The sequence below is a fragment of the Anser brachyrhynchus genome (assembly GCF_964034855.1).
Source record: "Anser brachyrhynchus genome assembly, chromosome: 8".
NCBI lineage: Eukaryota > Metazoa > Chordata > Aves > Anseriformes > Anatidae > Anser > Anser brachyrhynchus.
This window is the reverse complement of record NC_137702.1, coordinates 27,622,605-27,634,884: the sequence shown is the minus strand read 5'-3', so window position 1 is coordinate 27,634,884 and position 12,280 is coordinate 27,622,605. Positions and strand designations below refer to the sequence as shown.

Here is a 12,280-nt window from a genome sequence, read left to right as displayed (position 1 = left end):
TGAAACACAGTAGGTGAAATAATTGTTTTCCAAAATCAAAAAGAGAAGATGCAGTTAGAACTTTTATTTCCTAAATAGTTTAAAATTAGTTCCATTAAATTAGGTTGACTGTGCTGTATTGTTATACTAACAGGGCTAGAGATAAGATGGCCCAGTAGCTCTTTTTCAGTAAGTTAGCCGTGGGAGACTGAGTTGCTTTTGGCATACTTCAAGCACTATGCACAGACACAAACCACTCACTTCTCATCTAGTTTTCTTCAGCAGCAGAAAGAACAGGTATTTTGAAGTATAAATTATTCGCAAGAGCAACTTCTGTCAGGGATGGCTAAAAGTATCTTCAGAATTCAACCCACATTAATAAATAGTTTTTACTAATTTTTTTTTGAAACCTCAAAAAAGGCACAATTTTTCCTTTAGAAATGTTTTTGTTCAAAAAAAAGTCAAAAATAATTTCTGAAAAGAGATTTTAAACCTGAAAATAAAACCACACATTTCATTTGACACAAGTGATTTTTTCCCCCATTTTTTTTTTCAGTTCAGCCAGTGAACTGAATAATCAATTATTCGCACAGCCCTACTGGCAAATAATTCTTATCACAATAATTCCAGAGGGAATTATACTGTGACAAGGAGCTTATACTGTATGGAATTTAAAAGTTTAAAAACGGAGGCTAGCATGATAAACAAGGAGAAATGTTCTGTTCTGTTTGGGCACTTTTCTCTTTCAAATTATGACCTCCAATCGAGATGAAACTAAGAAGAAGGGGGAAAAAAAAGAGAAACAAAATAGTTCTCTATATTTTCAAGTGGATTTGGAGTGTCCATTTTGGAAATAGTAAGAAGCATCCACTTCACATTTATTTTAAATGGGGCGCGAGTCCCAAGCATTTTGAAAGTCAACCCTAATGTAACTCAAGAAAACACCAGAACAAAACCACTTTTGAAATATGTAGTCAGGTTCATGTGCTCTGAACAGTTAGTTTTACAGCCTGCTGCTTTGATAGTTTATTCATGAATATCTCAGAACACACTCTACAGAGGAGCATAGGTACTTTGAAAAAGAATAGGTGCTTTTGAAAAGAATATAGGTGCCTTATAATTATCCCTAAAGTTAAAGTTCAGCAACGTGATTTTTCAAAAAGAGATCAATTAACCTGCCCATGTAGCAAGTTCTTTCTTCTCCTTACCCTTTATGAGAAACATCAGAATGAGCTTCCATCAGAACACGGCAGAGAACAATAGCTGGGATGCTGCAGCTCTCGCGCGGAGCAACCTGCAGGTACTTTTCTCTTTCTGGTAACGCACAGCAATGGCAGCACTGCAGAGGGAGAGATGCAATTCTAAGTCCTTAAATGCAACTAACACCTAGCAGTAACATCAATGACCAGAAGCAGAACAGCAAAACTCTGGGGCAGGGGAGCCAGCAGGACAAATTTTACCTGTGTAAGAAGGTGCGCTTCAGAGTGATTGCAGTGATGTGTCTTGGCCAGTGGTTTCTGTACAGAGGAAGAGAAGGTGTAAGCCTAAGAAGAGAAATATGAAGCTACTTCTCAGGTTCAAGTGTTAGTTTTAGGCTAGGCTGTGTATTTATGATACAAAAATAGTTTACATATTTATCATTTTAAAATATCTACCAAGAGTGCAGGTCGCCCAGTCATATTCCAAAAGTGTCATGTCAGGACTCTGAGGAGTCTCAGAAGAGAACAAAATAATTTCCATCGCTGCTAAGCTCTCAGTTATCCTGGTGGTTTTCCCAAATGTCCTGTCAGTGCACAGACATCTCATAGTGACACTGAAAATTAGTCTGCTTTTAGCACTATTTCTTTACCTTCCCCCCCCACACCTCCTTTAAAAAGATAAAAGAATGAAGTCTGATTTTGATGTACATTTCTTTTCAAAGCACTGGACTTCTAAGCTTTTTAAGGACTTTTAGGTTATGCATTACTGTATTTATTACCAGGACTTAATTGGAACGAGAACATGGCCTTTGCTCTTTACATGTGTTTTATTGCTAGTTTGTGCGCATCGTTGGTAAACGCGGAGCAAATTTGGCCAGAACATTTAGAAAAAGAAAAATAAGAAACAAGGCTATGTTGCTTTCTTTTTCTTTTTGGAGAAGAGTCTGACTTCTTTCTGGTAGCTTTCAAAAAGAGATGAGTGGGGTCTCCTGATCAAGCTCTAAGCTTCACCGCAGTCCCCCAGCCCTCTCTCCAGCTCCGCTTTCCTGCCCCAGCCAGGCAGACGCAGCGCGGGCACCACTGTGAGCTCCGTTGGCAGGATTAGTCACCCTCAGCAAATGATGCTACTTTGCAGTTGCTTTTCTCTGAATTAGGACTCATTTTCTTCATATAAACACAGCTTTCCCTGTTCTCTGTGTTGGTTTTGAAATGGAGGCAGAAGTCTCCTGAGGGTTTTGTTGCTTGAGTAAAATTCTCTCTCCTCCGCACATGAACTTGAAATAAGAGCTCGGAAGTGGAGCTGGTCACAGCAGGAGCCTGTCAGAGAAAGTCCGGGGAGAACATCCCTCCCAAAACCCTGATACCGGGACCAGCAGGAAGGCCTTTTCTCTTGCTGACCATGGTGCAATACAGACCGAGCTGCTCCTTGCAGCAAAGCTCTCCGAGGGGTCTCATTTTGTCAAGTGAAACCTAGCATTCGATGGCACGAGTGCGTGGGGTGGGTTTGACACCCTGTAGGCGCCTCTGTGTCCCTGCACGCAGGGCCCCTGCCCTAATTGCTGCTGCCCCTGCAGGGGGGCAGCCTGAGCCCCGCCAGCCCTTGCTCCTGCAGGGGACACCCAGCAAGGGACAGCAATCCCCAGGGTCGCTGATTTAGGGATTGCGTTGATGGCTCCTCCCTCAGGAGTGCCTCGAGGCATGTTTTCTCTCCCTCGGAGGCAATCCGTTCCAGCCCATACGCCGCTCTTCTATATATACCATTCCTGCGGCACTAACTACCGGGGGCATATTCGAGCCTTTAAATGAGTTCATAGGAGGTCTCTTAAACAGAAATGCTTTAAAATCTTTTGAAAAGAGCAACAGATGTACTGCTTCACAGAACTGGTTTCCCTGGTGTGGAATTCTGCGCACACCACAGATATTTTTATGCTGCTTTTCTCTATTATAGTCCTCAAAAAGTTACAGCAATCAGTATGAAATTAACCTTGCTTGTTTCTCATGTAGCAGAAATGCTGCTCCCTGACAATGGTTCGTGAAAATACTTTATTCCCTACTGTTACACAATAGGTGCTACACCATGAGTCTTTCCTTATGCTAAAGAAAGTAAAGGTATTTCTTCTTCTCAGATGTCTGTCCAACATAAATTGGTCACAGAAATTTGTAACAGCTCGCTTTGCGTAATTCTGCCTGTGAGAACAAAGGTTTTTTTTTCCCCCACTGCAGAGTTAAGTAACATTTTTGAATGGTATCGTAAGCACGTCTACTTGGACAGTAATTTAATGTCCACAATTTTAGACCTCCTACACAACAAATTGTTCCTTTTCAGTGGTGCGCTGGGAAAAAAAATCAGGGTACCAGCTGGCAGCTGATCCTGTGAAATCCTACTTCCAAATAAAGACAGGAAGTTTGGTATAATCGCTAGCATCCTAGAGCAGCTTTCTTGGGATTGCTGCTGAGCAGATGTAAGACTGGTATTAACTAAATTAAAACAAAAACAAAAAGTGGTTTCTTAAGAAAGTTAAAAGTGGTGATACACGTTAATGCAATGCCAGGAATTTCAAATCTAATGTTCAGATTTGTATCAGGATAAATGGGAAAAGAGGAGAAACAGTGACTCCTAAAGACTTTTGAACTTTTGCTTTTAAGTCTGTTAAGCTATAAAACTTTGTAGTGTTACATTACTGAACCTTTCGTCTGAGGTTTTTGTGTTGCATTCATAACAAGTTAGCGGGTTATGGAACAAACCTGCTATGGGTAACATAACAATTGGTACGATATAGTGCTTAAATTCTGCCTGGAATAGGTGGAATGTGTTCCACTTATTATAGAGATTAACAGAGAAGCTGTGTTTAGAATATCTATTCGTCTGTATTGACTGGTTGATAATGACTTTCTGCCCAGTGGATGGATGGCAAACTAAGGCTGGCTAAGCACAGTGTTGGACAGCAGGAAAAAAAAGGCAAATCTCATTCAGCACGATACCGAACATTTTTGCATGATCAGACAGACAATGACAAGGTACTGCCAAGCAGATTACATTATTCCCGCTGGTGAAGACAGAGCTGCATTCTTGTCCCAATAGCCCTTCTCCACTAACACGATTCATTAACAGTTACTTAACAGTACTGAGGAAAGTTACTTTACATTAACAGTTACTGAGGAAAGTTTCAGTTGTTTTTTCCCTCTCCTAGTTATTCTTGATAATTAGAACAAATCAATTAAAACCTTTGTGAGACATCATGACAACTCAGAACATCTAGGCTGTGTAGTACCTCTGCAACAGATGTGCTTCCCCCGCTCCCATCCCATCCTATCAACGCAGGCAAGAGAGAGATTGCTGTGTGAAGTACAGGAACTTTGTAGATGAGGCCAAAGTGATTCCAGCGAGAAAGAAGGAAAATTTGTAGAGAGAGAAAAGGAAAAAGAGGGACTAATTGTAACACTGATTACAACTGAAAACAACAGTTTACGTCCGCTGTTTTTTCTCCCTTCTTCAGCAGTAGTCTGGGAACCTACCAAAACAATCACTCGCATTAAATGTTTACTTGGCAGCACTGCATGAAACTGTCATTATTCATCTTCATCTTCGTGAGAGATTTTGCTTCCTCTCCAGGAGAGGCATGACTGCAATGCACCCCAGTTTTGGCATCCTCCAAGCAGATAATAAAAACTTCCTCTTTCTGAGGCTAAAGGTTAGAGCACAACAGATGCATGGAAAAAGTGTAAAATACCAGCATCCTACCTTCTCCTCAGCTGCATCCTTACAAGCATGTCGCACCTGGGCTTCTTATCTTCCATTCACCCCCAGTTTCCATCCCATGCTCTCAGATCTGCCATTCAAAATAAAAAGATTATCTGCCATTATTTTGTACTCAACTCTAAAAATACAGCCACTGAGCCTAGAATAATATGAATGAAAGCTGGAAACAATTTAGAGCACATTTCAGACAATGTGAACTAACATAATTTCATTGATTCTAGTGGAGCCAGATGGATTTACATCAGCTAAGAATGTGTTCACGGGTGAAATTATTCGTGGAACATGCTGCTGGCAAACTCGTGCAGATTTTATAGCCACTCTCTTTATTGACACATTTACATGAAAACTAATATCTCCAAAGAAAAAGAAAAAATGAATATTTGGGAAGGGGATGGAATTTAGTTCCCTGTAACAGCTAACAACAGCTATATTTGCAGGCAGATGTATTTCAGCTTTAGCACTTAGACACTATAATGAGTGTTTTCGTACAGACTCACAAAGAGACATAGGAATAGCATTGCTGTTGTTCTACTGCTGGAAAAATTTCTTACAGATTAAGATCAACAAGGTCCTAAAGCACATTTGTGGGTTCTCAGCCTTACTAAGGTGTTTGGTTAGGGCTAAATTAAATAGTGTCTAACTCCCTTTCCTGAATTGCATTGCTTTATGAAACAGATGCCTTAAATTTTTTTTATTTTTTTTTTTTGCAACTGTTTACAAGAGAATTTTAAATGAAAATTAGAAAAATCATTTGGCCATTCCACTAGGCTAGGTGTATCTAAGTATCTAATGTTAAATATAGGTATTTTTAATGCAGTAAACTGAAATAACTTAGAATTAATTGTTCTGTTCTATTGGGTACAAGCATCATTGAATTATTTTTACACTGTGTACCTACAAAACTGAAGGAGCCGAGCATTTTCACATCTGTTGGTCTTTAGGTTTTTGTGTTTTTTTTTTTTTAATCTAGAATCAGAAGTTTGAAATGCTTAAATTCTTAGTTGTTTTTAAGACATTTAATAGATTACTATTACTGCCTCCACCTTTCTGTATTTGCATTCTGAGTGTTGTTGATCCAGCTTGTAAACATTTTTAGTTGCCGCTTTCTGTTTTGAAGGATGTCATCTAGTAAACTAATGCATTTCAAGAACACTTAGTTTATTTTGTGGCATAAGATTAAATATCACGAGAATAACTTCTCTATTCTACAGCGGATACAGGGGAGAACATAGCGACGAACAGGAGGGTGACCATATTTGAGTGTTTGGACCACTTTTTTAATCTGTGTAAAAGTGTTTTCTGAGGATGACACTGAAATAATCCAAAAAAAAATTAAAAAAAACTTTTAAATTTACTGTCATAGAAACCAAATGTTCCAGCCTCTGATCTTTCTAAATTGCTGCTCATTTTTTATTTTAGTTTAATAATTGAATTGATCAGCTGCTGGAGCTGCAGATTTAATTCTGTTATCACATGATAACATTACATAAAGCAAAATCTACTGGATTGTGGTTCGATGAAAGAGGCAAAATTGTCTCTCAGGCCAACACTTTGTATGCTGAATGTAATGCCAGATATAAACTTCTGAAAGCAGAGAAATAAAAGAAAATGACAGCATATTGCCAAATAACTACCTTATTTATATAGTAAAAATACTCTGGGGGAAAAAGCAAATGACAAAGGCAAGCTTTTCATTGCAATCCTTACTGCTATATAAAATCTGTTCAACATACAAGTGTATTAAAACATAACATGAACTCTTTAATGCATTAGGAAATGACATTTTTTTATGCCTAAAAGATATTATTTAGTATGATGTCCAGGGGCTTTTACTGCATGCACTTGAGTTCTGTGAATGAGATACACCTTTTCAAGATACACCATGAATTAAAAAATGCATTTGGTGATATATCTGCTATTCATAGTCCTTTAGAAATACCAATTCTGATTTTGTTTTACTGCAATCTTGTTGTTTTTTTTCTGCAAGATAACTTTGATTTACAATAACAGTAAACTCCAAAAAAAGATAGCACCAAAGAATGCTCTGTGTAAAGCTATACGACTCTGTCAACCATAAATCTTAAACATTTTCTAAAAGCCAGTATATTTCCTTAACCATACTTACCAGACTGAGTAAATGGTCTATGAGAGAAATGAAATGATTTTTTTCAGTAAGTGCTTGGCAAAAGTACGCCTAACATTTCTGTAAGTTCAATCCTGTGTCCTTACTGTTGCCCTAAATAAAGTCTCTGTATTGTACGTTATCTGAGTTAGGAGGAAGATTGTGCCAAAGCCAGGCGTTGGACTCAAGTTTTGGCAGCAGGCTTTGTATTTCTAGCAGTGAAAATCCCAGAGTTCTGAGGTTAGGGGATTAGTTCCTCAGCTACTATAGTTAATGAAGTTATACTTTGCAATAGTAGCAGAAAATATGCTATCTTTGATTATAAGATTATCGTAAGCACCTGGAGAATAAGTGTACAGCAGGAGAACCCTCAGCTGACATTAGAGCCTCTCTGTTCAGAAGAGCAGGGCTCCGGTGCTTGGGGCCGTCTGTCTGCAAGGGGCCGGCGGAAGGAGCGGCGAGACCAGAAGCACTGGCCCCGCTAGCATTGGCCTTCAAAAGGAAAGCAGCGAGTATCCACCAGGCGTGTACTCATCAGTTACAGGCTGAGGCGTGGATCGATCAGAAGTGATCATGCAGTTCGTGTTCGTATTGACCAGCATTTAACTTGACGGTAGCTCCCATTTAAATAATCAGAACTTACCAAAACGTTCACTAGCGTGTGAACACAACAAATCATATAAAGGCGTAAATATTTAAATTCAGCACTTGCGTGCTCTTATTGTTGGGCTGGCTCAGCGCAAACAGTGGGCAATTCCATGCCCTGAATGTTATATTTTCTGTATGAGTCTTAGGAAGTTCTCACTCCTATGGGAAAGGGAATTATGCTGCTCTTTTGGACTTTGTTTTCTTTTTTAATTTCAAGCTCTCTAAACTGCTTGGAAGTAGGCCACTGAGAAAGCAAAGCAAAGCAAACATGCTCTCTGAGTCTGGGTTTTGCTGCTCCCCACTAGATACATTAAACTCATCTGAGGGAGAATAAGAAGCTATTTTCCCCAATTTTCCATACTGCCTGTGGGAATCTAATTCAATTTCCTCCCAAATTTAGCAAAGAAAACAGTAAAGAACAAAGTTGAAGAGGCTTCTGTAAATCTCTGGATTCTAAGGTACTGAGGTGCTGTAGGATTACTGAGCACAGGTTAAACTTCTTTTCCAGACACAAAGCTACTTAGAGATTTAAGAAGCTTAAAAACCTGATCCAACATTAGTCCTTGATTTGCAAATGAAAAAGTAGTATATCTACCTATACAAAGTTATATTTGTTATTATTGAATTTTTTTATCCCTTATTATTGATGTAGCCCCATTCCACAAAGGAATCTTACTTTCAGTGGGAGATTATGACGTATTAGATAAATTCATGGAAAAAGACTGGCAACCAAATGCCTTTCCAAAAATAAACAAGTGAAACAAAGGACACACATTTCATTACTCTCGTTAAGCATCTACAGTATAGCAGCAGACTACAGAGGCCTTATCCATAACTTCCAGAAAAAAAGATGTAGTTCCTTTTTTGGTCTTTTATTCTGCAGAGCATCATGGACCTGACATATTCATATGGCTCAAAAACACTGAATAAAAACCAGGATTGACTTTTCTGCTTCACACGAGTTGGAACATTTGTTCAGCAGACCTACTTAAAGCCAGCAACCCAGGCCATTTTCTGATTGCCACCTGGCCTTCCTTGTTTTGACCCTTTTAGCTCAGAACTCCCTGAGATGGCTAGTCCCCGCAGAGAGCACTGGTAGCCTAGATTGCAGTAATTATCTGTTACCTCTTTTATGTGTGTGTTCTCAGTGTCTATTCCTCCATCCTCACAGAAATAAATTGGCCAGCAATCATTGTATTTCTTCACAATAGCACCCTTTATACTTGTTTTCATCCCCACAAAAATCTGCTTCAATAGTAAAGCCGTGTAGACTTTTATTAAGCTTTGGAAATCAGGATAAGGACTGCCATGCTTTGTGTTTTTTTTTGACATGACATGGAAAAATCCTATGATGTAATGGGTGATAATGAATAACAGTATTCAAAAGACATATGAGGTTTCCGAGACTAAGTGATCCCTCTATGAAAAGATGTTCCATTTGTTATGAGAGATTTAAAGGGAAAACAGTTTTATGTATGTATTTTCATGTTGCTTTCCTTCTACGTTCAACAGTACAAAAATTTTGACACTTACCTGTACAGACAGTTTCTCAAGTTATGACAAGTTTGCCTCATAAAGTGACAAAGAAAATATTTAAATAAAAAAACACCCTAGATGTAAATCTCAAAAGAAAAATAATTCAGATCCAAAGCTGTCTTTATCCCAACTATTTCATGATGTTTTAGAGGTGCATATATTTTAACTTCTGCTTTCTTAATCTATCAAGAGGACAATATCTCTCTTCCTCTTTCTTTGCTGAGGCATCACTTAAAATGCATTTACAACATAGAATTTCTGTCTTTGGCTAAACCATATTAGAAAGCTGGATCCCACTGGTGAAGCTGCTTCAAGGTCATTAGTAACCTTGAGAGGGATAATGTAGGCGACAGCATTAACACCTTTGATGTCATGCTCGAAACAGCCTGGTCCTTTAGGACAACCAACAAGGTGCTGGAAGTAGCTGCTAGCACTGAGGAGCTCACTAAGGTGACTTCATTGCTAAAACTGTTTTCATATGCCTACTGTAGGCAGTGCCTCCCAGTACTAAGCCTGTGGGGATGGTATTTCATGTCATGTGCACACCACCCTGCGTGGGCAGTCATGAAGAGCAAACACGCCAAATCTTGTGCAAGTTCTTAAATTGGTGCAGAGAGCTGACCCATGGCATGTAACAATTAAGAATCCATATAGAGGGCTTGCAAGTGTGTTTTAAGACTATTTTTTAAACTTTAGCTATGACCTAGAATGATCCAAAAATGTATCTAAGTGAGGAACATATGGGTAGCTGTAAAAAAAAAATAAAAATTGTATCAGAGCTTCTCTTGTCTTTCTTTCTCATGAATGATCCCTTCAACACAAACGATCCCCTCATGTGCCCCCCAGTCTGTTGGTTGGCACTCACATGCAAGTGAATCAGCACACTATTAGCAATTACCTTGGCGATATTTACAGCATTTTAATGTCAGTTGTCTATATGTAAATAGAATCTGTGAGGAACGCAGCGCACCCAGGGCTCCTGCTCCCACTAAAACAGAACTGTTCCTTGAACACGCCAGAATGCTTCCTACACCTTATATAACTGCCAAAAATATCATTTAAATTGCTTTATGACAAAATAATGAGTCTGTCAAAGATGAGTGGTCAGAAAAACAAATTTGTTCTCCTACACAATTAGAGTTTATAGTGTTGGACAGCAATATCAATCTCCAGTGATTCAAAATTGGATTTGCACGTTGGAGGGAAATGTGTTCTTGTGTGTGCTGTAACCAGGCTGCCTAGGCAGGAAACATGCTCACAGGTTGAACTGGAAAGATGGAAATCAGATGAGTAGTAGAAACATCAGGATGAAAGTTTCCAAACAGAGAAGTGTTGTGGGGACTTGGTGTTCACTTTCACAAGCTCAGCACAAAGCAGCTCACACAAATATTAAAAAAAAAAAAAAAAAAAGTCTAGAAAAAACTCACCAGACTTAACAAACAGCCACCAGTCCCTTCAGGCAGACAGCTGTCCCGAGGCCTGTATCCCCCCACAGGTAACCTAGCTGCTCAAGGGTAGTAGGGTCAGCTCCTCAGGAACAAAGTAGAAGCAGAGCAAACAGACTTTGTATAGGATTTTCTGATACAATTTACTTTCACGTGCTTGTTAAAAGAGCCATGTACATTGACACCAGTTAGCAGATGTATCTACACTTATTTTCCCCCACCTCAATTTCCTTACCAGTATGCAGCAGTCTTCCAGAGCCCTAGGAACTTCAGCTTTCCCTCAGCATTTCTGTCTGCCTAGATCAGTTTGCGGTCTCAGAGCGATGTCCCTCCAACAAACCAGAAATCCCCCCCTGCAAGAAAGCAAATTGGTTCCTGTCTCTCACTTATTTCAGTGGTTACACATTCACTGCTTTTTTCTCCTCTGACCCCTTAGGTCATTTTGTGTTATCATGATTGTGTGTATCTTCGGTTTAGGAGTCTTCTGTTGTCATCTTCCTATGCACAGAAAAACAACCCATCACTTTTCTTAATAGCAGTGCCATTTAACAAAAACTTAGATCTCTATGTAACAGGGCATATCTCATGCACTGATTTCCGGACAGGTATCTTTTGTTCTGCAGTGGCTAATCATGGAAAATTTACTTCACAATTGATGCAAGTCTTTAAACAACAGCATTTTGGAAACAATATAAAAATGAAGCACACTCTTTTGTCTGGTGTGTCTGATATGTTTTGCTAATTTCCATTTGAATGGTGCCAATCCTGTTTTTCTTTAGAATGAGTGTTGCTCAAATAGGAGCAGTTCCATCTGCCTCATTCCTAGCACCGAAGAGAATACTACACCATCTACTGTATTACAGAGTCGTGTAGATTTTCTTCAGCAGCCACTTATGACAACTGCAAGTTTGTTTTACCCTGGGGATATATATGTATGTGACCAGTTGCTTCAGGTCATATTCCTTGCAAATGGAAGTCAGCTTGACAGCTGTTAATTTGCACTTGGCCATTCCATGTGTTGTTTTGCTCTAATTATTGGTCAGTGTACGGAACAGGTGACAAATGCCCACACGAGAACCCTTTAAATCACTACATGTACAATCATTAGGAAAACAAACAGCCAGAGTCATTAAATACCAGTTTTCTCTCCAGCCCCAAACAGAAACAGATTTTAGCCATTGCTGACACTTATTGGAAAGGTACGGGAAAAAAAAAGTAACAAAACCTTGCTGTTTATGAAGCTAGTTTTCCCATTCTGTACGTGTCCTATTTTCAGGCAAAGAGAGGAATGTAAGGAAATACAGTTGTTCAAGGAACAGATGCAGAATCTCATTTATCTAATGATTTTGCACAAGGTTTGATTAGGTGTTATTTCCTGAGTTAAACTAAAACAATACACCTACTAAAATATTTCCTCCGACCTTCAGCTACTACAATTATACCAAATTAGAACAGGGAAAAAAAAATGCTTTCTGAGCAAGACATTCTTGTCCAGCAAGTGCTGGCAAAACACCATTACACTGAGCTTAGATTTCTCAAGGTTCCCTTCTACTGAAGTGCGCCGTTGTAGAGGATATTTAATTCAAGTCTG

The 12,280-nt window shown here is 39.1% G+C and overlaps 2 protein-coding genes across 13 annotated transcripts in view; one reads left to right on the top strand and one right to left on the bottom strand.

Moving 5' to 3' along the window:
• Positions 1–12,280, top strand: part of NTNG1 (netrin G1) — a 157,179-nt gene that overhangs the window by 83,441 nt on the left and 61,458 nt on the right. The gene's annotated exons all lie outside the window — the stretch shown is intronic.
• The window catches only part of LOC308199451 (uncharacterized protein), an 88,443-nt gene that overhangs the window by 14,745 nt on the left and 61,418 nt on the right, over positions 1–12,280 (bottom strand). The window contains exons 16-18 of the transcript XR_013954655.1: positions 4,921–11,042; positions 1,440–1,496; positions 1,188–1,318 (exon numbers count right to left, since the gene is read on the bottom strand). The gene's annotated coding sequence lies outside the window, so the exon portion shown is untranslated. The remainder of the gene's footprint in view (positions 1–1,187; positions 1,319–1,439; positions 1,497–4,920; positions 11,043–12,280) is intronic.